The 22,868-nt window shown below is 41.8% G+C and overlaps 1 long non-coding RNA gene across 1 annotated transcript; it reads right to left on the reverse strand.

Annotated features, from left to right (window-relative positions):
* LOC107618677 lies at positions 28 to 22,862 on the reverse strand. The gene is made up of 3 exons (XR_002361411.1): positions 22,777 to 22,862; positions 5,977 to 5,985; positions 28 to 39 (listed from the first exon to the last, which is right to left on the reverse strand). It is a non-coding gene; the product is annotated as an uncharacterized LOC107618677 (long non-coding RNA).

Genomic DNA, 22,868 nt, shown 5'->3' on the forward strand with positions numbered 1-22,868 from the left:
TTTTATTTTTCTCTTTTGATTTGACACTTTTTCATTCTACTTGCTTTAGTCATTTTTCTATCTTTAATTGCTTTCAGTTAATTTGCTGTTTAACTGTTCTTGTTAATACTTCACCAAGACATCCTTATTCATGACAGATTCTTCACTTGGTGATTGTATTTAACATATAACAGTTTTTCTTTTTTCGTTTAGTTTTAATTCAAATAAATTGACATGTGATTGCATTCTAAGATTGGTGTTGCTATGCAACAAAAATTTGGTTCCAATATCTACTAGATACTTGCATCAATTCCAAGTGAAAGTGTCACACTATGTTTGGTGTGCCACTTATTCTTTATGCAAAGTATTGTGCTCACCTTCTTATATTTGCAATCACAATGTCTCTGGAAAGAGGAAGAATAGAGGAAAAAGGACAACAATAATGAAGATGAACTACAAGGTTGTAAAGTTCTTTTTCCTCTCATTTGTTTTCAGCACTTTAAATTGCATGATTGTCTTTATATTCTCTGTATGCATCTGTGTATGAATAAAGCATAGTTGGAATCTTGATTTGTAACATGTTGTTGTGGCATTATGACTACCAACTTGAGTTTTGTGAGTTCAAAAGCAATAAAGCATTATGATCATAAACAAACAAGGAATTAAAGAAGATTTTAGCATGTGCATACAAGTATTGGAAAGCTAGTATGATTGATTGTTGCTCAATTGTATTGGATTTTATTTAATTGAAGTTTTCATCTAGGACATTTTGTGAAATCTTTTGAAATCATGAAAACCTTGAAAAAAAAAAGCAAAAAAGGGCAAGAAAAGAAAAAGGGAAAGAATGAGAAAGCTGAAGGCTCTGAGTACCAATGGCAATTTATTTGTTAAGTACTTGTGGTGTTTATGTATCAAGCCGAATGATTGAAAACAAAACACTTAGAAGTCAAGGCTAGGCTCAAGTGCAAAAGCACTCCCTCAAATCTCAAGGTTCTGAGCATTAATGATTAGAGAGTCAAGAAAAGAAAAGAAAAATGAGCTTAATGAAGTCCTCTAATTCAAATGCTTGTGGTGCTTATGTATCAAGTGGTAATACTTGAAAATAAAGCATTTAGAATCGTAGCTTTGTTATTAACTCATGGGGCAAAGCACCCAAAAGGAGAAGCTAATAAGAAAATCAAAAGCTTGTTTCAAGGGAAAAATATAAGGAAAAGATTTCATAAATTGAGCTAGATAGAAGCATCAATCATTTACATTTCTTTTGTGATTGTAGCATGCTTAGAAAACTAACTTACCATGAACATTCAGTTGCTATTCTTCTTACCTTTGATTGTCAATCTTTATCGCATGATTCTTTTCTTGCTTGTGGACAAGCAAGGTTTAAGTTTGGTGTTGTGATGACATGTCAACATGTCATGTTTTTCTATGCTTTTTCATACAAGAAATTAATGATTTGTGCTTAAATATTGAAAGCTTTTGTGCTTAAATGGTATATTTTCATGATCTTTTAATTTTATAAATCTTGTAGAAAATAAGAAGAAAAAGAAGCAAATAAGCACAAAATAAGCTAAAAAGGAGAAAAAAAAAAAGAGCTTTGGGGTACACTTTGAAGTTGGAGCACACTTTGGAGCCTTAGGCCACGCTTTTAAAACCGTGGCCCATGACCAAATTAAAGTAGACTGGAAATCAGCACAGAAAGCTCCGTTCTTGCCAAGAGCAGAGCATTATCGTGATGCAAAAATGAGCTTGGAAGCAAAATTTTCGCCAAGTTAAAATCTGGGCGCTCACAGCATGACCATGCCTCCTTCAAAGGGATATAACTTGAGCTACAGATGTCCGATTGATGTGCTTCTAGTTGCGTTGGAAAGCTGACATTCCTAGATTTCCAACGATATATAGCAATCCATATTTGGCATGAAATTGAGGCATGAGTAAAATGCATCTTTAAGGACCAAAAATAAGCAAAAATGGGCACAAATGCATTCACCAGGATTCGAAGAGGGAGACCAAGGGAAGCCCATCAAAGTAGCGCTCACTTGGAGAGCGCTGCGCTCTTAGAGAGAGCATTGTCGTGCTCTCTTCATGAAAATTCAAGGAAAATTGCTCCCCAAATTCTTTCACCAAGGCTTGAACCTGGAGCCTCACCAAGGAAGCAAGGATGCTGCGCTCTTGGGGAGAGCGGGGCGCTACATTGACATAGCCAGGGAGCATAGTTGCGTAAAACAAAGCAAGGCCAAGGAAACAAGCACCAATGCTGCACTCTTGGTGAGAGCCGAGCATTGCCCTAGGAGGTGTCCCACACCAAACCAACTTGAACCAAGCTTGACCCATGCTCCAAACCAATTAAACCAAGGCCAACCAAATCCATCTCTCTTCAAATCCAAAGCAAGCAAAGCCCACATCGTCACTCAAAGGCACAAGAACAAGCTAGAATTAGGATTTTCATTTAATTTATTTTTCATTTCAATTTCATTTTATTTTCATTTTGTAAAAAGCCTATATAAAGGCATCATTCTCATTTTCATAGGGAGGTCAGCTCCATTAGAGAGCATTTGAGGTGAGCTCTACTAGAGAGCAATAGAGGTAGAGTTGAGAGCTCTCTCTCTTAATTTTCCTTTTTGAGTTGAGATTGGAAAGGAGATCTGAGTTTTCTTTCTAATTGTTCTTGCTTTGGCACTCTTACTTTCTGTTTTGAATTTTGGATTGAGATTGAAGAAATTCTGTTTCAATACTTGATCTAAAATTCATCTTGTTCCTCTTCTGCATAATTCTAAGGATTGAGAATTGGTTTACTGCTTTCATTTTCTTTTCTTCTACAAGTTCACTCTCTGCAATTTTTCATTTAAGCTTATTGTGATCTGATATACATTTCCCGCACAATTTAATTCCTCTGAAATTTCTCTAAGTTTTGATTCACTGCAATTTTGCTTCTCTGTTTACATTGCTTTCAATTTACTTTCAAGCAATTTAATTCTTATGCACTTGTTCTGCATTTTACATTTCTGTTCACGACCTGATTCACTTTTTCTGCAAGTTTAATTCTCTTGCAATTGCTCTAAGCTTTGATCTATTGCTTTCTTTAATTTCCAGCACCCACTCCCCTTTACATTTAATGCAATTTACATTTCTTGCAATTTAAGTTTCAGCTATTTTACTTTCTTGTTCTTTAAGTTACTTGCAATTTTACTTTCTGCATCTTTTAAATTCCTTGCAATTTACTTTCTATTGGCTACATTTCACACAATTCACTCAATGTTAGCTTGACTAAACTAATCACCCACTAAAGTTGCTTGATCCATCAATCCCTATGGGATCGACCTCACTCTAAGTGAGTTTTACTACTTGATGCGACCCGGTACACTTGCCGGTGAGATTTAGGTGTTTGAAAATTCGTTTTCCAAAATATCCATCAGAAGACGTTAGGTGTAGGGGGTTGAGGGGTGCGCGAATGCGCTGATCTCCTCGCGTAGGTAGGGTTTTAAATTTTTGAATCCTCACGCTCGCGCACAGTGCGCGTCCGTGCGGATTGATGAAAATGGAGATAGACGCGGAAGCGTCTTATGCGCATTTGCATGGGCGGCAAAATAGGTGAGGTGCGCGGAAGCGGCAAGTGCGCGTTCGCGCAGATGGGGGATATGGGCATGGGTGTAGACGCGTACAGTGCGCATCCGCGCGAGGTGAGTTGGGCTAAAGGCTCAAAGCCAGCCCAGAGCTGGCACAAGTCTCGGGTCCTTGGCCTGGAAACGGTTTTGGCGAATCGGTGCACACGCGGCCTGTGCGCGGGTGCGCGCATATGCAAAATAAGGACATGGATGGGTAAGCGCGCAGTGCGCGCACGCATACACGCAGTTGTGCAATTGGCCCCGCTTTTGTGCGAGATTGGCCCAACTCTCTGGAAAGAGTATGGGCCTGCATATACGTATGGACGTGCATGCGAACAACGTGTGTACGCGTCCTAGACACTTTTTTTCTTGAAAAATTCAAAAATAGCTTAACCCCTCTTTTAACGCTGCCTACAGCTCAAAATTAACTCCAAAAATACAAACTAACAAAATTCTCTTGTTTTTGGGAATTTTCAAATGAGTAAGGGTTAGTTGCCCCACAAGCAACCTACAACCAATTTATTGAAATAAATATATGGAAAGAAAACTATCTACAATGGTAACTCAATTCACTTATTAATAAAAAATGTAAGAGGGTGGAAAGAGTTTACCATGGTGGGGTGTCTCCCACCTAGCACTTTTAGTTTATGTCCTTAAGTTGGACATTTTGGGAAGCTCTTGTCATGGTGGCTTATGTTTGTGCTCATCCTTGAATCTCCAAGGATCTTTGCTTCTCAAATGGTTGACAGAAGTTCCAACCATCTTCACCAACTTTGGATGGAGTTCCACCCAAGATATGAGCTCCCTTAGTTGGTCTTCATGCTACGATCCGGGATCCCATATCTTATTTTTGCACCTGTCTTCTTGTTGATCTTTATGAATTTTCAGTTTGGGTGGTTGATAAGTAGAACAAGTAGAATTCTCTCTAGCATACCAAACTTTCTTCCTAGACCCATGTAAAGTAGCATTCATCCAATCATAGTCCCTATACCTTGAAGTTTTAACCTTTATGAGCCTACTTCCAAACTTTCAACCACTGCATAACTCCTTTTTACCCTTAGTTCCACAAAGCGCTCTAAGTTGCCCATCTATTTCAATCTAGCCGTATTCAAGGGAGTAAGTGAAGATTAAGGGTGAGAGTTTTACCCACTTGAATGTTATGTTGGATGGTGACTTAGGGGGGGAACCTCCCCACACTTAGACAATGCAAGGTTGACTTCCTTATGCTCTTCTATGAGTACTTCAACCTCTTGACAACTTCCTTCATTCTCTTCATGCTTGTTGATTTCTTTCAATTCCTCTTCATCATCAATCAAATCAAACTTGGGAGGTTGTGTGAAATCTACCTTCATATCAACTTCACTTTTGTTGGTAGAGTCTTCAATGAGATTACTAGCAAGATTTGGGGTTGAGTTGCCTTCAATAGCTTCTATTTCATGTCCCACGGGAGAGGATTCAATGTTTGCTAGGAAATCGTTGATGATTGAATCCATCTCTTGATCAACCTTTTCATATTCCTCAATCTTGATATGCTCCAGAGGTTGTTGAGACGTCCATGGTGGTTCCGCATCTCCTAGATCTTCAACCACTTCTTCCTTTTCTTCAATGACCTTAGGTTCCTCTAATTGTTCGAATACAAAGCTTGACTCTTCCTTTTACTCCACCGGCTTTTCTAATTTCTTCCTCATGCTTTACTCTTCTTTTGGTTTTTCACATGTGGCCACGGAAGCACCTTGAATGTTCAAACATTGGTAGGCTAAAGTGTGCACTACCTTAGTCAGATTAGTCACAAACTCTAGGGTGTTCCTTTGCATATCCGCTTGGCCTTGAAGTAGCAAGGTGAGAGAGTCATCTATTGGGGCTTGGGTGGATAAGAGGGTTCATCAATTTGGAGAGGGGGTTCATAGTAGAAAGGTGGTTCTTCTTGGTAAGGGTATGGAGATGGTGCGCATTGAGGTGGTTTGTGGTAATAAGCACAATGGAATTGTGGTGGTTCTAGAGGTTCTTTCTCATAATGGTCACAAGGAAATTGCATGGGTGATTGGTTATATGATGGACATGGGTCACAAGAAGGTGTTTGGTATGGAAATGCTTGTGAGCATGGTTAATAGTCATGTTGAGGATAAGGTTCATGAGCGTATGGTGGTGGTACTTGATTATCACAAAAACAATCACCATAGCCATTGAATTGACATGCACTAGGATGTGAATTATACCTATAAGTATCCGGAGGCTGTTGCCAATAGGAGTGATCAATTCCTTGAGGCTCCTCCCAACTTGGAGTGTTCCATCCTTGGTACATGTTATCATTAAAGCCCACATTTCCTACAACATAGTGAGAACCAAACTCATAGCCAAGAGGGTGAGAATTCATAAGGGAAAAACGAAATAGAACTAACAAAAACTAGTAAACAAGCTAAAGACAAATCTATTCACACTATTCACATATATACAATAACCAATATCATAACACCATTGCAAGTCTCCGACAACGGCGCCATTTTGATGATTAGACTTTTGTGTGGTCTAGAATTTCACAATTGAAATCTCGTTGCAATATAGTTTCTAAACCAACAATAGTCCTTTCATACAAAACATTGTTTGTCACTAGTACAAACCCCTATATTTATAAACTGAAGTATTGAACCTCGGGTCGTTCTTCCTAGGAATTGCAATGAAGTGTCCTTATTATTGGTTATGAAGTATGTTTAGGTTTTTGGGAATAAGGACAAGAAATATAAATGGCAATGAAAATAAACTAACAACTAACAAAGCTCTTGACAAGATATGAGAACTAGAAGTCCTATATTAGTTATCCTCCTCAATTGTGACCACAAATTATTCATTGCTACCACTTAGTTAACCTCTAACCATGGAGGAAAGTTAAGTGGATGAATCAACTTGATTCTACAAGTCCTAGCCAACTCCCAAGGGAAAGACTAGCATTAGTGGTATCCAAATCAATTAGCAACTTCTAATTATCGATAAACAAAGGACTTAGATAACTCAAGCATCACTAATTACTCCACCTAGGCCAAGAGTGATAAAAATCTATACTAAAATCTAACCAAGCATTTCATCAAACACTTGGAAGGCACTAAAGAAAAGCAAAGTAAATTGGCATCAACAAATGAATCTAACAACAATTATTGCAAGGAATTAATAACAACAATCAAAAGGAACACAATTATCATGAATTATCTTAAATTGCATTAAAAGAAAATAAAATGAACAAAAGTAGATCTACAAACAAAGTAGAAGGAAATTGTTACGGATCCGGCCCACGGATCCTGGACCCGAGGTTAAACCCGAACCCGGCTTCTCGAGTCCAACCCGCCTCTCTCTTCTAGAAAGGCCCGAAACCGGCCCTCTAGAACTCCTAACCAACTTTCGAATTCAAATGTCTTCCCTATCTTAACCAAACAAGATAAGATAAGATAACTCTCATCACCTATAAATAGAGGACCCAAGTCCCTACAGGTATTCATTCATTCCACACACCTTATACCTCTCAGATCCATTATGACTTGAGCGTCGGAGTGTCTTTGCAGGTACCTCCCCCCATTGCTCCAGTCAAGCGATCCGGCATCCACCTCAACCCGCAAGTTCCCGATCCATCCCTCAACCCGTACTAGAGACATCTTGTACATTGGCGCCGTTTGTGGGGACACTTGCGCCGACTAAACCGGAATGGGGGACGTACTCGAAGAAGCCTCCTCAAACCGGGATGACTCTCGAACGAAGAATCCGACCCCAGAACACCCGGAGGTTGCAAATCAAGGAAGGATAGCAAGTACCATCCACCATGCACAGAATAAAGAAAACGATCATGTCGTTACAGAACCGCGACACTCAGAGAAAACGGGGGACAAAGCAGCACAAATCATCCAAGATCTCTGCCTCTGGGTCCAGGAACTGGAAGGCAGATTGACCGCCAAGGAAAGATACAACAACAAACACAGAAGCCATGCAACTTCTAGATCAAAATCTCGCCACGGCAGATCACCAACCCGGCGACACGATAGGAGAGTCGATCGCAGCACCTCGTGTGATCGCAGGCGAGAAAAATCGCCAGAGCGGCGATACAGCAAAAGGCACAATCGCAGCGCTTCCCGAGATCTGAGTTGTTAGCACAACTCAGACGAAGATCGGCGACACCGAGAAACCAAGCGCATAAGAAATGACCACACGATAATGGGAGCGACACCTTTTACGGAAAGGATCTTGAAAGCAAAACTCCCCAAAGGTTTTGACAAACCCACTGACATGAAGTACGACGGAACTAAAGATCCCCAAGAACATCTAACGGCCTTCGAGGCCAGGATGAACCTAGAAGGAGCGGCCGACACAGTCCGATGCAGGGCCTTCTCGGTGACCCTAGCCGGGCCAGCAATCAAATTGTTCAACGCCCTCCCAAACGGATCCATAGCTAGTTTCCACGACATCACACGAAAGTTCATGGCCCAGTTCACGACCAAAATCACTAAAGCTAAACACGCCATAAGCTTGCTAGGGGTCACACAAAAATTGGATGAATCCACAAGAAAATACCTCGACCGCTTCAACGACGAATGCCTAATGGTCAACGGGCTCACGGATTCAGTCACAAGCCTTTGCTTAACCAACGGGCTCATGAACGAAGACTTCCGCAAACACCTCACTACCAAACCCGTGTGGACCATGCACGAGATCCAAAACATCGCCAAAGATTACATAAATGACGAAGAGGTCAGCCAGGTCGTCGCTACTAACAAGCGGTAACACAACCACACCCAACACGGCAACCCGGCACCACGACATAACCCACCACCCAAAGAAAATCAAAGGAACCACCCCAAACTGACAAACACAATCCGACCACTAAGAATCGGCAAATTCTCTAATTACACGCCCCTGACAGCACCAATTACCGAGATATACCACCAAATAGCAGATCGAGGCAACATACCAAAAGCCCGACAACTCAAGGAAAGAACGGGAGGCAACAAAACCCTTTACTGTGACTACCACCGAGGTTACGGGCATAGGACACAAGACTGTTTCGACCTAAAAGACGCCCTCAAACAAGCCATAGGAGACGGCAAGCTCCCAGAGTTCACCAAAATCATCAAAGAACCAAAACGTGCGGAGAGAGACAGGTCGCCAGAAAGAGAAGGGCGCAACCCAAGAACCCAAAAACAACCCCCTAGAGAAAGCCCAGAGGAAGACCCAACCATCATAGTAAATATTATCACAGGCAAAGACGTATCAGGCAAGTCAAAATTAACAAAAAAGATCTCAAATTGATGGCCGTCAGAAACCAAACTCAAACCACCATGGCCGACAATACGATTACTTTCCTACCTGAGGACTGCTAGCACGGCACCTCGGCTGAAGACGCCCCTTTCGTCATCTCGGCAAGGATCGGAACAGGACTAGTACGAAGGATACTGGTGGACACCGGTGCAGACTCAAACATCCTCTTCTGAGGAGCCTTCGACAAACTCGGGTTCCACAACAACAACTTCCAAACATGCCGCAACAGTGTCACGGGACTCGGAGACAACTTTCTTAAACCGGACGGCTCAATCACCCTCCCATCACCATAGGGACATGTAACCAGAAGAAGACAATCCTATCCGAATTTATAATCTTAAAAGACTCCACTGCCTACAACGTGATTCTCGGAAGAAAAACAATCAATGACTTCTCCGCCGTCATTTTTACCAAGTACCTCCTCATGAAGTTCAGAACCGAAGACGGCTCTATCGGTACTATCCACGGAGACCGGAAGGTCACAGCAGAGTGCGACAACACCAGCCTAGCCCTACGAAAGAAATCCCAGGACGCGGCCGAAATAATCCTAGCCGAACTGGACGCTCGGCAAGACGACCAACCCAGGCCAGAGCCAGAAGGTGACATGGAAAAATTACAAATAGGGCCAACCAAAGAGGAATACACCTTCATTAACGGGAACCTCCCGTACGATCTTAAAGAAGACCTTTCCCAATTTCTAAAACAAAATAGAGACCTATTCGCATTTACACCAGCCGACATGCCGGGCATAAATCCCGACCTAATGTCCCATCGGCTGGCCGTGGACCCCAAAGCCAAACCAGTAGCACAAAGGAGACGAAAAATGTCACCAGACCGAGCCGCCGAGGTCAGAAGGCAAGTTAAAGCCCTACTCGAAGCCAACTTCATCAAGGAACTCCCCTATACGACCTGGCTAGCCAATATCGTGCTAGTAAAGAAATCTAATAGGAAGTGGCGAATGTGCGTCGATTACACGGACCTCAACAAAGCCTGTCCAAAAGACGCCTTTCCCCTACCAAACATTGACGGATTAGTAGATGCCGCATCAGGCCATCGATACCTTAGCTTCATGGATGCATACTCCGGCTACAACCAGATTCTGATGCACCAACCCGACGAAGGAAAAACAGCGTTCATCACCCCAGACGGGACGTACTACTACACAGTGATGCCCTTCGGCCTGAAAAACGCTGGAGCCACCTACCAAAGACTTGTCAACAAGATATTTCAAAACCTATCCGGAAGCAAACTAGAAGTTTACATAGACGACATGCTCGCCAAAACCAAATCCGGCGAACAACTTATCAGTGACCTCAAGGTCATAATGAACACCCTACGAAAGCACCAAATGCAACTCAACCCGGAAAAATGTGCCTTCGGAATGGAGGCAGGGAAGTTTCTCGGCTTTATGATCACTCAACGCGGAGTTGAAGCTAACCCAGAGAAATGTCGCGCCATCCTTGAGATTACGAACCCAAGAAACCTTAACGACATCCAAAAGCTCACCGTCCGACTGAAGGCGCTATCACGCTTTCTCGGAGCATCGGCTCAAAAAGCAATCCCTTTCTTCAAACTGATGAAGAAAGGAGCCCCCTTCAAATGGGAGACAGAATGTGAACAAGCATTCCAACATTTTAAAAGAGTCCTAGCGGAACCACCAGTCCTCGCCAAACCCCAAACAGGGGAGACACTCTACTTATACTATACCTCTCCATAACGGAAGAAGCACTCGCAGCAGCACTCATCCGCGAAAACGAGAAGAAAGAACAAAAACCCGTATACTTTATAAGCAAAGCCTTGCAAGATGCGGAAACCCGCTACTCGCGCCTAGAAAAGTTAGCTTTCGCACTCCTCACGGCCTCTCGGCGCCTGCGACAATACTTCCAGGCCCACCCTGTCATGTTCCGAACCGACCAAGCGGTCAAACAGGTGCTACAAAAACCCGACCTAGCGGGAAGAATGCTTGCGTGGTCCATCGAACTATCCCAATTCCAGATCAAGTTCGAACCCCGAAATGCGATCAAAGCACAAGCCATGGCCGATTTCATCGCCGAGATGACCCCGGGAAATTCCACCCCCGAATCATGGAAACTACACGTCGACGGCTCATCAAACGTCACCGATGGAGGCGCCGGAGTCATACTCGAAAGTTAAAAAGGGGTCACGATCGAACAATCAGTACGATACGAGTTCCCAGTTTCAAAGAACCTGGCAGAATATGAGGCCCTCCTGGCAGGCCTAGCCCTAGCCAAGGAAGTCGGAGCAAAGGTCCTGGAAGTGAGTACCGACTCACAGGTAGTCAGTTCCCAAATTAACGGAGACTACCAGACGCGAGATCCCCTACTCCAACAATAGCTCGCCAAGTTAAACGAACTGAAAGAAGGATTTGAACACGTTACCATACAACACGTCCCTAGGGAACGAAATGCCAGGGCAGACCTACTTTCCAAACTAGCCAGTACCAAACCAGGACACGGCAACAAATCACTAATTCAGGAAGTCGTCAAGTCACCGTCCATATCGACAATGACTAATGCTTATCTGACACTCTCCAGCCAAGGATCATGGACCTACCCTATCCTGCAATACCTCCTCGACGGAACACTACCAGAAGACCCCAAAGAGGGAAAACGGATAAAAAGGGAAGCTGCCAACTACACAGTTGTCACAGGACACCTATACAAACGCGGATTCTCACAACCCCTGCGCAAATGCGTCAAGCCCGGGGACACGGAGTACATACTCCGTGAAATCCATGAAGGTTGCTGCGGCCACCACATCGGAGGTAAAACCCTAGCCCAAAGAATCATCAGGGCAGGTTACTTCTGGCCCACGGTTATCCGGGACTCCATGCAGTTGGTGAAAAACTGCGATAAATGCCAAAGGCACGCCAATATCCACCAGGCCAGCCCACACCAGCTCAGCATCATATCGGCAGAGCGTCCGTTCGGCACCTAGGGGATCGACCTCGTCGGACCCTTCCCTACGGCACCCGGTCAACTGATGCACGGAAAACTTGTCTCTCAACAAATTTCCTTCGGCAAGTGTACCGAATTTGTCGTCAAGTAAAAACTCACAATAGAGTGAGGTCGAATCCCACAGGGATTGATTGATCAATCAACTTTAACTAGAGGAATGTTCTAGTTGAGCGAATCCAGAATTTGAGTTGAGAATTACAGAAAATTAAATGGCGGGAAAGTTAATAACAAAAAGTAAATGCTGAAAATGAAGAACTGAATGTAAATGATGGAAAGTAAATTACAAAATTGTAAATGGGAATGGGGGAATTTCTCATAAGAGTAAACAACAGAAATTAAAGAGAATGGGTAAGATCAGAAATGGGGAGTTCATTGGGCTCAGGATATGTTGCATTCTCCGGATCAATTTCATTTTCATCTCTTCCTCAATTAATGCACTCATTGATCTCCTTGGCAATCTTAAGTGATCGAATTACAATTCCTTGTAATTCAATCTCTCAAATCTTGATCAATAGCCAATTCCTTGGTCAATTGCTCATGAGAAGAGATGAAGTATGGTCACTGATTATACCACATGCATTTCCTAAATCAAGTGTTGAGAGAATTATAGTCACATATCCATCCAAACCCAATTTGGTCCAGCATGAGAAAGCATTTCTAGCATGATCTCTTCATTCCTCTTTCAAGGTTCAGAAGAGATCCAAGTATGAATAGCTTCTTTTCCAAGATAACTACCCAATTGGATGAAGATCGAAAGCTTTCAAGTAAAATCAAGAGAAAAGATAGAAGAAGAATAATGAAAACTAGTATTGATCCATCAAATTACAACAGAGCTCGCTAACCCAATGAAAGGGGTTTAATTGTTCATAGCTCTGGAAAATGAAAACAAAGATGGAGAATACATGATGAAACTAGAAGTGCAGAGAAAGTAAAATACAGAGAGTAATTCTATGCCCAAAAAGGCTCCCTCTATTTTCCAACTCACTAAATAATTCAAAGCTACTCCTATATATACTACTCTTCTGCTCTTTTAGTTGGCTCCTCAAGTCTTGGGTCTGGGCCTTTGGATCTTGAGTTTGAAGCAGTTATCTTCTTCATTGGGCTTGGCTTTACTTGCAGGGAGAAAGTGTGAAGTGGGCAGAGACTTTAGCTCAGGACGTTAGTGTGTTAACGTTCAGTGACATTCAACTTTTTCACTAACATTCCTCACCCGAGTAAGAGCCACGTTAACCTCAACGTTAGTGGCACAAACGTTGCCACTAACGTTGCCTCTATGTCCTTCGCGCACGTTATTGGGACTCAACTTTCCGAATAACGTTGAGAAGCCTCCCCCTTCCCTATGTTAGAGTCCACGTTAATTTAGTTAACGTGGCTCTTGTAACGTAGGCTTGCCAACCTTCGAGAACGTTAGTGACACTTAACATTGTCACTAGCGTTCCAATGTGCCCCTTAGCTCCCACGTTAGAGTCCACGTTAACTAGGTTAACGTGGCCGTGCTAGCCATCTCCAACGTTAATGACAATGTTGAATGTCACTAACGTTGGCTCATCATCCTTCTCCTCACGTTAACTTCCACGTTAACTAAGTTAACGTGGGAGTTAACGTGGCTCATGGTGGCAAGTGTGGGCTCCTTCCAACTTTAGTGACAATGTTGGGTGTCACTAACGTTGGCGATCACCTTCCTTCTTCACGTTAGCTTCCATGTTAACTAGGTTAACGTGGGAGTTAACGTGGCTTATTGGGGTTTGTGTGGGTTCCTTCCAATGTTAGTGACAATGTTTGGTGTCACTAACGTTGTCGACCACTTTGTTTCCTCACGTTAGCTTCCACGTTAACTAGGTTAACGTGGAAGTTAACGTGGCTTAATGTGACTTAGCCAACGTTAGTGATAATGTTGAATGTCAACTAACGTTGGCTTCCCCCCTTTCTTCCTAACGTTAGAGGCCACGTTAACTAAGTTAACGTGGCAACTAACGTGGCCACTTATGAGCTTGGTCCAACGTTAGTGATAATGTTAAGTGTCACTAACGTTGGCTCCATTTCTTTTCTTCCACGTTAGAGTTCACGTTAACTTAGTTAGCGTGACTCTTAACGTGGGCAATGATGGCTTCGAGAGCGTTATTGGCAATTACATTTCTCATTAACTTTGCAAGTTACTCCCATTCCACGTTAGTGTTAACGTTAGTGTAACTAACGTAGCCACTAATGTGGTTCTTCTTTGCTTCCTTTGTCCTGAAATCAAGCAATAAAGTGCATCAAAGTTCTAGTCCAAGTCATGGGAAATGCAACATCCAATTTGTCCTTAAATTTATGCAAAACCCTCATGAAATCATGTAAAGTGCACAATGTATACTTGAATCAAGATGTAAGTGAATATCTACCCAAAACTATCTTATTTCCTAAGGAAATGCATGGAACTACCCTAAAAATAGTAAAGAAAAGGTCAGTGAAACTGGCCAAAATGCCCTGGCATCGCAACACCAAACTTAAAGCTTGCTTGTCCCTAAGCAAGTACTAGAACAAGAGAATGATGAATGGAATGTCAAGAGAAATGAGTCATTCTTGTGGAAGTCATGTCCCTGGTTTTATGGTGGTTTCATGCATAGCAACTTAGGTTCATTCCTGGCTTTCAGACCTTTATCATGTCCTAGAATACTCACTGTGATTGCATCCCATGAGACTTTTATTCATTGATCCTTTTGTTGTTATTTCAGGGCTTATTTTTGTTCTTAAGCTAAGTGCTCTGTAAGGGGGCAACTCTTTAAAATAAGCTTTCAGCCAACACTCCCGAACCAGTTGGTTCAAGGTGCTAAGTGTTGAAGCACTCCTAAGGACTTACTTGCTCAAGTCTCTCCCCCACACATACACACCACAGGTATATAGTTTATTTGTTTTCTTTTCTTGAGACCTTGGTGTCCAACACCTCTTTGGGTTACTAAATGTTCTGTAGTGAGGGTTACTCTTGATAGTGGACTTTCAGCTGATAATCCCGAGTTGGTTAACCCAAGTTACCAAGTGATAAGGCACCCCTAAAAGCTTATTCATCCAGGTAGATCCCTCACACAGGAGCACCACAGACACATGCCTCAAGATTAAAACCATTGGTGCCTAGCCTTATTGCTTACTCTTTTTCTTTTATTTTTCAACCTTTATTGTTCTTTCCCTTTTTCTTATTAGGATCTTCTTATTTAGCTAGTCTCATGGGATGTATTCAAGGCATATGATTCAGGACAGATAGTTGTCTTCCCACCTTATGGTTGAACCAACTTAGCTAACTTATGACTATACCATAAACTCATGAACTTATTCCATAGTATGAACTCCTCTCTAGTCTTTAAAAATACTCATTCTCTTTTTTTCATTTGATTCAAAGGGATAAACATACAAGTAAGTAAAGTAAGGGTGCAGTGACATAAAGACCAGCAAACATAGACCTTTTCAACACAAAAACTTAAAAGACAGAATTTAAAAAGGTTTAAAGATAACATGGAAGCAAGTTCTATTTCATACAAGATCTTCCTTATTCAAAGCATAGAAAAAGATGGACTAAAGAAGGAACTCCACCACCTTTTACTCATGTGGTTGCCCATGCTCGCCTCCTTACTTGTCTCTTGATTTCTTGTACTCCCACTCCCTTTGCCTTTTCCAATCAGCTTCTTCCAGAAACCACCATCTTCCATCTTCTTCTTGAGTATTTCCTTCTGCTGTTTCACCTTCCTCTCTTCTTGTTCTACAAAATATTTTTGGACCTCATCATATGTAGGGATGGCATAGTGTAGATGATGCATATTACTAGACATGTAGTTCAACTTGGCCTGAGTGTTTATGTTGAACTCCTCCCTATGTAGCTACCGTCCTTCATTAAGTACACTGAACTCATTGAATGCTCTCATATGAGCTAGTTGCCGCTGATTGAGTTCTTGCAAATGCTTATCTTGACGTTCTTGTCTCGCAGTAACTTGGTGGATGGCTTGAGTGAGTTGGGAGTATTGTTCCTGTTGCTGCTCCATCTGTTGTTTCTGCCACTCCTCTTGTAGGCTCATCCATTTGGATTGAAGCAGCAATATTTGCTCTTGTCCTTCCATTTGTCTCATCCCCAAATCTTCAATGGCCCTTAGAAGGTGATTCATATTCACGTTGGCTTGGTCATGATGCTCTTCTTGTTGATATTCTTCTTGATGAGGCTCCTCTTGGTGAGCTACTCCTTTTGATTTTGGCTTTCCTATGTGAGGTCTTCTTTGTTGTTGGGCTGGTTTCACATAAGTTAGCCGCTGAAAGGTCATCAGCCTCCCCGGATTTAACCAATCTGCGTTGCTATCCTCGAAGACAACCTTGGCCTTCGTGCACAATCTGAGGATGGTACTGGGGTACCAAAGCCTGGCACCCGAATCAATCTTCTCAGCTGACTCTTGAATCCCCTCTGCTATAAGCTCGTGCACATTTATATCTCCACCTTGTACTAAGCAATGTACCATAGTAGCCCGATTGACATTGACCTCAAAATTGTTGGCTGCTGGTAAGATAGATCTCCTCACAAGTTCAAACCATCCCTTGGCCTCAGGGCTGAGGTCTCCTCTCTTGATGAACCTGGGTCTCTTATCCGCATATCTTTCCTAGTCAGCTCCTATAACACATATGTCGTTCACAATTTGTTTGAGTTCATCATCATCAAGGCTCTTACTTACTCTTGCTTGACAACTAAGCTCATCAAAATGTGGTGATTTTAGGTGCAGAGCTCTTGTTATAGCATTTGGGCTAAAGTCCACCTCCTTTCCTCTTACATAGCTTTTGAAGGTTGGGGCCTTGGTTTTGTCTTCTCTAACCACATTCACATAGAACTCTTTGATGAGGTTTGCATTGATCTTCCCCTCTAGATTCGTGAGCCCTTGCCACCCTCTTTGCTCAATTTTCTCCTGAATCTGTGGGCACTCGTCTTCATTGATTTGGAACGTTAATTCGGGCAGTATCTTTTTGAGCTTTATCCGCTCAAACTCTTGTTCATGGAAGGCAGTTTTGAACCTCTTCTCATCAAAAGGAATGCTCACCATTGGTTCCTTCCTCTTTTGCCTCTTGAAGCTTGATGATGCCATGAATTTGAGTTGCTGTGTGAGGGGGTTTGAAGGTAAGGATGGATGAAGAATTTGGTTGGTTAGGATGAGGTGTGATGAAGAGGTTTTGGACGTCGAAAGTGTGGATTGTGGAGAGTGGAAATTTGAGTGTGAAGGGTAAGTATGGACTAGGACTCACTTATATAGGGAGGTGAGGAAGAGATGAAAGGTGTGGATTGATGGGGTTGGTGTATGATGAACGGATGGGGTTTTGTATGGAATAAGCACGAGGATTACCAACTTTATGATGGAGTTGGTTCAGTTTCCACATTTGTTCTTCTTCCAATGTTGCATGGCAACCATTCCCAATGCATTCCTCCTTGAGGCATGTGTGTAGTACCCTCTTCATGAAGTGGCCGAGCCTTCTTCATTCAATTGTCCAATCAATCTCCTTCAATGTTCCTCTCCTTTTTCCTATAAAATAAGAAAAATTAATGTCCTAAAAACTATTTAAACTTTACGGCTAAAATAAAAAGAAGAAAAGATTTTGTTTATTCATGAACTCCAACTAACTAACTAACTGTGTATCCTTATATGCACATTGGTGGCACCATGGGGTGGCACCAAACTTAGTTTCAAGCATTGTGATGAAGAGGTTGTTGTTCAAAGCACCAAGACTAGCATGCTTTGGGTTGCATTCATGCTTTCTTGGCATGTTTTGAACACCAAACTTGTTCTTCACTATATACTGCATTTTAAGGATTTCACCAAGTTTTTGTCAAGTTTGGGTCGGAATTCACGAATATTGACTTATTCACTATTTTCTAAAAGCATATAAAACATGCGTTGCCTCCCATGAAGCGCTTCTTTAGCGTCACTAGCTTGACGTTTCTCCCTCATCAGGGTGGTTGGTAGTTCTTAAAGTCCTCCCCTCTTGCCTTGGACTTATATCCATTGGTTGTATCAATGATCTCCACATATTCCAAGAAGAGAACTCTGTTGATAGTGAAAACCTTAGGTAACTGAGATGGTACAGTTGGGAGATTAGGGGGGATATCTGGGAAGTAAGCTGAGATCACTTTATCCCCTAGAGAGAAGCCTTCCGTAGGGATCTTCTTGTTGCTCCACCCCCTTGGTACCTTCTTCCTTGTCCCTTTTGATGTTGCCTTGCTCTTGGTGACTTCTTCTTCTAAGAAAATTTTGTTGTTGTCTTCACATGTCTCTGGTGGTTTAGGTTCCTCCAGCTTTTCCTTGAGTTGTGACCACTGCTTATTTTCTTGTTCATCAACCAAGGGTTTTCCCAGGTGGGCTTGTTGTCCTTCAGTTCTTGCTTCCTCTTTCATCATCTCATTATGATCTTTGTTTAGTTCTTTGTTTTCTTGGTCTGCTTCTTGTGAGAGTTTGAAGACATTAAAGCTGAGTCATTCATCATGGATCCTCAATATTAGCTCCCCTCGCTCCACATCTATGAGTGCTCTGGCCGTAGCTAGGAATGGTCTTCCCAATATGATTGGGTGAGTGTGGCTCTCTTCCATGTCCAAGATGACAAAGTCTATGGGAAGAAAGTATTTCCCAACCTTTAACAACACATTTTCCACCACCCCTATTGCTTGTTTTTGAGTTTTGTCAGCCAGCCTGATGACTACATCTGTGGGCAATATCTCATTGATCTGTAGCCTCTTTACCAGGGATAAGGGCATTAAGTTGATGTTGGCTCCTAAATCGCAGAGTGCTTTATCAAATATTGTTTCTCCTATGGCACAGGGGACATGAAAACTCCCCGGATCTTTTCTTTTTGTAGGCAACTGCGGTTGAATAAGGGCACTGCACTCCTTGTTCATCACTATAGTTTGGCCTCCCTTGAGTGAGCTTTTCCTGGAAAGCAGCTCCTTCATATACTTGATGTATGCGGGCATTTGTTGAATAGTCTTGATGAATGGTATGTTGACATGCAGAGATGCAAACAAATCTAGAAACCTTTAATATATTCTCTTCTCCACAGCACCATTGAGCAGTTAGGGAAAAGGTGCATAGAGTCTCAGCAGCTTCTGTTGTGAGATTTCTGGTTCTTGATGATCTTTTTCCTTCTTCTCTACTGAGGTATCTTCAGGTTGTTCTGACAGCTTGCTTGGCTTGTCTTCAGTCTCCTTATCACTTATAGTGACCATCTTGCAATCTTCCCATCTTACTTTCTTTGTTTCACCTCTCGGATTCTTCTCTGTGTCACTTGGGAATCCATCTGTGCATTTGGGAATTTGCTCAGAGAGATACCCCACTTGAGATTCCAACCTCTTGATTGTGTCTCCCTGATTCTTGAAACTTGCTCGCACTTCTTCCTTGAACACGTTGTCGTCTTAAATCTCCTTGCCTATTCCTTCAAGTAGATTCTCAATCCTTGAGAGTCTGTCATCAAATGCTTGTAGATCGTGATTAGAGGTGGAAGGATGAGGTAAGTTATTTTGGTTTTGATGTGAATGTGGAGAGGTGTTGTTATGGGAGTGTTGATATGGCCTAGATGTGAAATGTTGGTGAGCTGCATTGTTGGGATTTGGGCGTCTTTGATCAAGGCTTTGGTCTTGTTGATTTCCCCATCCAAAGTTTGGGTGATTCCTCCGTCCAGGGTTGTAGGTCTTGGAGTATGGATCATGGTTTTGCCTAGGTGAATTCCCAATGTAGTTGGCTTGCTCCTGACTACCATCTGCTTCTTCATTCACTCCTTCTTGGGTTGTTGATGAAGTGGCGATTGCTGCTACTTGGTTCCTCTCCATCTTCTTGGTGAGGTCAGCCAGCTGCTGGGTGATGATCTTGTTTTGGGCCAGCAGAGCATCTACATTGTTTAGCTCCATCACTCCTCTTGTGTTCCCTCTTTCGAAAGCATAGAAATAGTCATTCTCTGCTACAGTTTCAATGACATCTATGGCCTCCTCAATGGTCTTCTTCTTGTTCAAAGATCCTCCGGATGAATGGTCCACTGCCTTCTTTGATTCATATGACAGGCCTTCATAGAAAATGTGCAGCTGCACCCATTCGTTGAACATATCTGGTGGGCACCTCCTTGTTAGGTCTTTAAACCTCTCCCATGCTTCATAAAGAGTCTCACCATCTTGTTGCCTAAAAGTTTGGACCTCAGCTCTCAGCCTATTGATTCGTTGAGGGGGGTAAAATCTTGCTAAGAATTTGTTCAACACATCTTCCCAAGTTGTCAAGCTCTCCTTTGGGAAAGACTCCAGCCACTTGGCTGCCTTATCTTTGAGTGAGAATGGAAATAAGAGCAGTCTATAGGCGTCAGGATGAACACCATTAGACTTCACTATGTCACATATTCTCAGGAAGGTGGTTAGATGTTGATTAGGGTCTTCTTGGACACTTTCTCCAAACAAACAGTTATTCTGCACAAGGGTGATGAGCTGTGGTTTTAGTTCAAAATTGTTGGCATGGATGGTTGGCTTTTGGATGCTACTTCCACAGTTTCCTAGCTTTAGATTGATGTAAGAGCCTAAAACTCACTACAAGAAAACACGTCTTTTGCCACGCTTTTAAAGCGTGGCGAAAAGCTGAAAAAAGCGTGGCGATAGCTTTTCGCCACGCTTTTAAAGCGTGGCGAAAAGCTGAAAAAAGCGTGGCGATAGCTTTTCGCCACGCTTTTTGAGCTATCGCCACGCTTTCGAAAGGGTGGCCTATCAAAGGGTGGCGGTTGCTCTATCGCCACGCTTTTTGCAGTCTATTGCCACGCTTTTTGTTTGCCAAGCTTTTTTACAAACTGCCACTTGAAAAAGCGTGGCTGTAGGTGGGAAATACGGCCACGCTTTAAAAGCGTGGCGATAGGTAGAGATATGGCCACGCTATAAAAGCGTGGCGATAGGGCAGATCTGGCCACGCTTTTAAAGCGTGGCGATAGGTGGAGATACAGCCACGCTTTTAAAGCGTGGCAATAGGAAGAGATACGGCCACGCTTTAAAAGCGTGGCCATAGCAAAATATACAGCCACGCTTTAAAAGCGTGGCGAAAGCCTTGTTAAATTAAAAAAAAAAATTTCTTTCCCTTACTTGATCTTCATTGCTACACTATAAATTTTCATTCCTTTTTTATTACCAAACCTTCAAATATAGTATGCAATTTTTATTACAAGACAAATCAAACAATAATTAGTGAGATATATAATTTACTATAATTGTTTTATACATTAAAAAACTATTACTTAAATACAAAATAAATCTCGATTAGCATAAGAACAGAATGGATCTATATCAAGAAAAAGGAATACGTAAGTTAGGGGTAATTCACTAACTATATATTGACAATTTATATATAATAATAGTCACAAACATAAGATATATAAGGGCTTAATATAGATTAGTAACTTCAACTTGTGTAATATTATATGATTATCTTGTGTTATATATAAATGATTGTATTAAAAACTAAACCCAGTCCCAAATCAGTTCAGCTACTACTTCATCAATGTAATGGTAGGAGAAAAAAGCCACCCCTGAAGTGTATGATCCAAAGCCAGACCATGACAATAGCAGCCATTGCTAGAAGGTGAGCCACAAAGGTAAATGGAAGAGCAAGAACTCCCAACCCCATCTTCAATCTTTTCTCCTTTTGTCTCCTTCGCAAGCATTGTCTGTAGAGGAAGCATGACCAAAATCACATCAAAAGTGACCCCAATATCACTTGGAGAAATCACATCAAGCAGTTTTTCTCAAATTCATGTTCAGTAACTAAATCCTGAGCAAAATGGGGAAGGGAAAAAAGAAAAACAACAATAGGAATTAATAAGTGAAGAATAGTCCTCATATATTTTAGTAAAGAACCACCAACGAAACAAGTAATTGAAGTTCCATCTAAGGACAGAGAAACAAAGAGAAGAAGAAGCCAAGGGGAGAACCAGATACGAAACAAAATGGGACAGAAACGGAACAGAACTGAATAGTCATAATTATCAGACAAAGTCTTCCCTAAAGCAAAGAAATCCAGTGTTCAAATCACTAACATTTTAGTTAAAGCTTAGTTTAAGTCACAATCCATTTCCATTGCAACTAACCAAATTTCAGTTTTTATGAGACATTTTAAAGCAATAAAATAGTCAAAAAAAATATCTTAACAGAAAGTACATTGGCTACAGCATACTTAAGCAGCAGTGATAAGCACTGCTCGAGCAAAGCACAAGCACAAGCTACACTAAGAACCTTAGTCATTCAAGAGAGCTCACCTTCCTTATTACATTCAGGGTCTTCGGGAATCATCAATTCATTATTAGGGACATCTGGTAAGTCTTGGAGCCTATCCTCAAACCAGGTTCAAAAACAATAGCAGATTATCAACTTAACAGGTTCAAAAACAGAAAATCACAACAAAAAAAATAAAATAAAAATAACAGAAGAACAACAGAATAACAACACAAGAACAATTATCAAATTAACAAGTTCACACTAACAGTTAAAATTTACCAGAAGAACACTAATGCAAGTGGAATCATCATGCTAATATGTTTTCTACAAAGATGCTATTTTTGCTGCTAAAATTTCCTAATTACTAAGATCCAATTATTCTAATTTCACATGCAATCAACTTACTAAGTTTCTAAAAGCTAGAAATGATAAAACCAACCCGAAATATGGTTAAAGCATTTCATCAAACATGTTGAGTGCGAAAACTTGAAACAAAATAAGAGAATTCAAAGCTTAGTATCAATGTGATAGAGAAGAGAACATAACTATTGTATACTTTAATTCGGTCTATGAAAAAAATCTAAACCACTGCCAAACCAAATAGTTACTTATTGTAATAGAAATAAGAAGTTGCAGAGTTTCAAGCAGAGTATTGGTGTTGTGTGAGTGTATTGTCTGGTGGTGGGTTTAGGGAACTCACGGCGGCGACAAAAGAGAGCAGTTCGACGGCTAGGCGGAGGGCGCGGGTTGGTCGCAGAGTTTGAAGCAGAGCAACGTGGCTTCCAGACGAAC

The sequence above is a fragment of the Arachis ipaensis genome, chromosome B01, assembly GCF_000816755.2.
Source record: "Arachis ipaensis cultivar K30076 chromosome B01, Araip1.1, whole genome shotgun sequence".
NCBI lineage: Eukaryota > Viridiplantae > Streptophyta > Magnoliopsida > Fabales > Fabaceae > Arachis > Arachis ipaensis.